Source organism: Balaenoptera ricei, chromosome 2, assembly GCF_028023285.1.
Source record: "Balaenoptera ricei isolate mBalRic1 chromosome 2, mBalRic1.hap2, whole genome shotgun sequence".
NCBI classification, from domain to species: Eukaryota; Metazoa; Chordata; class Mammalia; order Artiodactyla; family Balaenopteridae; genus Balaenoptera; species Balaenoptera ricei.
Genome location: NC_082640.1, coordinates 62,758,543 through 62,763,812, shown reverse-complemented (window position 1 = coordinate 62,763,812; position 5,270 = coordinate 62,758,543).

Below are 5,270 nucleotides of genomic sequence, written 5' to 3'. Positions count from 1 at the left end.
GTATTACATTTCTTGGTCTCTTCATTCCACCTAATGAGGGACACCCTACTTCAGCTTCCAGCCCCTCTGTTGCAATTTTTATTTCCACTATCCATTGTCTAGTTTCCTAGGGCCGTTTCCTGTATCTACATTTGGACACAATATGGACATGACACGCTTCTCAAACCTCTGAAGATATTAATCATAGGGTTGTTTTTTTTAAGTTTTTTTGTTTGCAGTTTTCTTTTGTTCTCTGTATCATCTCTGTTTCCTCTGAGTTCCTTTTTCTATTTGTTTTGGTCCCTACCTTTCATGTTAGAAGTATCCTCATATGCCTACTAATTTTTGGCAGATCCCTAGTTGTCCTGCATGGACTCCAAATTTAACAGTCAGGACCCAAAAGGCTGACCAGTTTGGAGCAGGTGAGCAGGGCTTGCCCAGCTGTGGCTTTGGGGCAAGATCATCAGAGAGGATTCTGACAGATCCCCAATGTCAGCGGCTATATGACTTTTCACTTAGGCTGATCATTTTCCCTAAGGAAGAATCTTGTAATTTTCAGTACGAGACCTCTCACTTGCCTCACTGTGGCTGGTGTCCCCAGGCCCAGAGCCTTCCTGGTTCAATGAACCCAAGGAGCAAACCTCAACACTTTGACCCAGAAACCCTCCAGGTGTTCTGTGCACACAGCTATGATCATCACATTCATACAACTTTCTGTGCTGCCGCATCGTTACCAAAATTGTCATATGCATTTCTCATTTATTATTAAATACTAGTGAGCTATCTCTTGGAAAAGTTGCATCACATTCTGTGAACGAGGTTATCTGTGCCTTATTCTTTCAAGTTCAAAACTTTGAGGTTCAGAGTTCAGCTTGGGTGATAAGGTAGGAACAGATCATGTCAGGTCACAACCAAGGGGTGGGGGGACTGGTGCTTTTATTTATTCTCACACCTGCAGCATTCGACACCTCTATTCCAGACACTGGGCCAGGTGATGGCTTAGAGGAGGGGTCCAAGGGCCATGCAGGCCCTGCCCTCAGGGACAACACAGTTAGGGGAGGCGGTGAGAAAGCCATGAAGCAGGGAAGGCTAGAAGGACTCTGGACTCCAAAGAGAGGGATGAAGCGGGATTTTCTGGCTGAGGCTCAGTGGCCTCCATGGGCTCTCAGATGAGAATCCAGGAAAGAGGACAAAGGAGAAGCTTGCTGGTTTCATGCCAATTTCCTCCTCTCCAAGGCAACAGTTGAAGGATCAGTTCCAGAGAACAAATGAGAAGGGAATGGGAGAGGATGAAACAGGGAGGGGTTAGTTAGATCACAGCTCAGAATCAAGCCAACCAGGTTGGCTATGGTTCTGCCTCTTACCAGCTGGTGACCCGAGAAACTTATGCATCTTCGCTGAGAGTGTCCACCTCGGTCAAATGAGTTACCTGACAGGGTCATCGGAAGTCAGAGAATACTGTCCTCAGAACCCTCTGCAGAAGCCTTGCACTCCAGAACCATGGGTGTGGACCTTCCCCTGGAGGAGTGAGGTGATGGGCGGAAGGAACCTGGACGGTGCCCGAATGGGGCAGACAGGTTCAATCAGGGCACCTTTCGCTTTCCTTCTTTGGGGCAATATAAGGGAAACCTGTGTAGGCAGAGAGGCTCAGAGGGAAAAGGAGAGGCCAGGGTGGGAGGCAGGTCCTGGAGTCCAGGTGCAGGGGATTGAGGGAGTGGGGGCAAAGCCAGTGGGAACAGGAAGGAGATCGGCTGCAGAGAAAGTTCTTTCTGAGTCACACCATGCCTGGCAGTGATGAGAAGGTCTCAGGGTGAGGGAGGAGAAAAACAAATTGCAAGATGGGAAGTGACTCTCTGGGCACTGCATCTCTGCCTGGGGCCCTGCCCTGTACCCTTACAAGAGGGGAGAACTCGGCCCCCAGTGAGCAGCACACAGCCTTGCTCAGCTGCCTGACACTCACCCCGCAGGCCACCCACATCTCTGTCTCATCCTGACCTCCTGGTCCGTGGCTCCAGAATCCTCCACAGCCCTCTTCAACACACTGCCAGTGGGGGCCAACCAGACAGCCTCAGCAGAAGTAGAGAGGTGTGCTCCCAGGCTGCCTGCCTCCCAGCATCTGGATTCAGAAAACTCAGAAAGAGCCTGGTTTTTCATTTCTGCACCTGGAAAAGCCCTGTAACTTTCCCTGTCTGTATTGATGGAATATAGTGAATGTTTACTATGTGCAGGGCATGTTACAGGCATTATTCCATTTAATCTTCACACTTCCCTTATGAGGTAGGTTCCAATGCTTTCCCTGTTTTACAGATGAGGAAACTGAGGCATAAACAGAATGGGTGTTTGCCCAAAGATACAGCACTAACTGGAGACAGAGCTGGGATTCAAACTCAGGTTATCCCTCTCCCAGGCCTGGGCTCTCAGCGCCATCACCATGCCACTGAGAAGTGGACCTGAGGACACTAATGAGAGCAGTAACAATGTGACAAAATCCTGCAAACTGTAGAGCGATGACCTCATTACCCTAACTGATCTAGGCTGAGAGACCTAGAAAGGCCCTTAAGAGTCATTTCTTTGGTCTCCCATGGTACAGATCGGAAGACCCCAGAGAGGGGCGGAGACCTACCCTGGGTCACCAGAGCAAGGCAGGAGCAGAAGCAAGCCTGAAGCCAGGCCTCGAGCCCCCCAAAGAGCCAGAGGGGCCCAAGTCAAGAGTGGCCATTTGGAGGCACTTCCCTGGTGGTCTAGCCGTTTAGAATCCACCTTCCAATGCAGGGGTCGCAGGTTCAATCCCTGGTTGGGGAACTAAGATCCCACATGCCACGGGGCAAATAAGCCCGTGCGCCATAACTACTGAGCCCGTGCGCCATAACTACTGAGCCCGCGCCACAACTAGAGAGAAGCCCGTGTGCCACAACAAAAGATCCCGTGTGCCGCAACTAAGACCCGACACAGCCAAATAAATAAATAAATAAATTTTAAAATATAATAATAATGATAATAAACTCAGCCTCAAAGAAGAGTTATCATTTAAAACAAACAAACAAAAAGGAGTGGCCATGTGGAGAGGCATGGCTGGCTCCTCCCCACAGCCTGCCCTTTGTAAGGCCAGCTGGGCAATCACTGCAGACTTCCACAGAGTAGGTGCCTGGTTATGACAATGGGGAAGGCCAGAGCAAGAAGAGGAGGTGATGAGAAGGCCTTTATTCCCCAGGCCTTGGAAGAACTTGAACAAACAAAGCAATTTCACCTTGAACTCCAATCCCCGTCATCCCTCCCCAGCTGGCCCTGATCTGGGGCTGTAATTCAGCATGGCTGACTCAGAAGGAGCCCCGGATCCCTTGAGTTGAGGTCTGCGGTCAGGCCACTCTGGACTCACTTCAAGATCTTGGCAAATCAGGTCACCACCGAACCCAGGATGTCAATTCCAGTCTACACACTGGCTCTGTTGCTTTCCTCTCTGATCTGTCTCCTCAGCCCCTTCCCACCACACCACACCCCCAGACTCATCCCAGCCACCACACACAGCCTCTCCCTGCACCCACCACTTCCCCAGACAGCAAGGATCAATCATAATAGAGTTTCAACAAAACTACAGCCTACTTGATGAAAGCGTACTTGTCAGGAAGCACACACACCACATAGCACACTTCATGACTACGATCTACACTCTACCTTATGTTTTACATTGGACAATATGATATTTCTCCTTTTTTTTCCCCCAAAATGCTACCTGCTGGCAAATAAAGGATATATTTAAAGCACACATATAAGAGACAGAAAGAGTGGCAGTTGCTTCGAGCTGAGGGGATGATATCTAAAGGGAATGGGTTTCTTTGGGGGGGATGAACATGAAAATGTTCTAAAATTGATTTATGTAATGGCTGTACAACTCTCTGAACATACTAAGAACCATTGAATTATACACTTTAAGTGAGTGAATTGTGTAGTATGTGAACTGCATCTCAACAAAGCTGTTACCACACACACACACACACACACACACACGCACGCACGGGCTCACACACTCACAAGCTGACATCCTCCTAACCCTTCTGTTGCGTTTATCAGCCTGTAGATCACCCGGAACAGTAAAAGTTGTCCCTACACAACCACTTGACCCAGGATTCCAATAGTGTTGGATCACTTCCAACAAATTTGGAGCAGCAGTTTTTTAGAAAAAAAATATTGTTTTAAATTTATATTTATATGTATTTTATATTTATATATTATATTTGTATATTTTATATTTATATATTATATTTGTTTATTTTATATTTATGTATATTTTCTATCTGCACTTGTCAAGAGTGGTCGTTGTTCTCCTATAGGGGAGGGGCCACTGCCCCATCCAGGCATGACTCTGATAAAGAGAGTCTGGCGGGAGCCTGTTTTGCCTCACTGATGACCTTGAGCCTGGAATGACATCAGCCCGGGAAGGCCAAGTCTCACAGGCAGCACTGGGGCAATGAGCTTCCACAAAGAAAAGCAGTCAACTTGTTTTCCTTCATAGAATCTTAGAACCAAGGTGAAATTTGTATATTTCTGACTTAAAGCCAATCTCTTTAAGTGGTCCCACAGTCCTCCGTGGAAGGAACCCTAACTGGCATGTCATGAAAGACTATGGTCCTCTTCTTGACAGCACCCCAACTCTGGTCAGGCCTCCATCCCTCCCGCTCAGCCCATGTGTCTGGGGCACTGACCCCCAGAAGTGGCCCAGGCCAGAGGCTATCGGTCTCATCCTACCCCCTGGCCAGTCACTGGTTGAAGAACAGGCCTGTGATCAGTCTGAGCCTGTGATCAATAAGACGTGAGGAAGGGTATGAGGACGGCTTCTGGGAGAGAGGTTTCTTCACTTTTCTGAAAGAATTTCTAGAAGCATATCTTGCTCTTTGGACAAGGATGACTATGTTAGTTATGTATTCCTGCTTAACAAACTACCCCAAAACTTAGTGGCTTAAACAACAAATGTTTGTTACCTCACAGTTCCTGAGGGCCAGGAATCCAGGAGCAACTCTGCTGGATGGCTCTAGCTTAGGGTTTTTCATGAGGCCTGCTGTCACCTGAGGTTTGGCCAGGGCCAAGGATGACCTTCCAAGTTCATTGGATTAAACTGGCACTACCTCAAGACCTTTCAGTGGCTGTTGGCAGGGGGGACTCAGTTCTCCCTGGCTGTTGGTCAGAAGCCTCAGTTTTTCACCTCAGGGGCATCTTCCAGGGCTGCTTGAGTGTCCTCACAACATGGCAGCTGGCTTTCCCCAGAGCAAGTGATCTGAGTGACAGCAAGCAGAAAG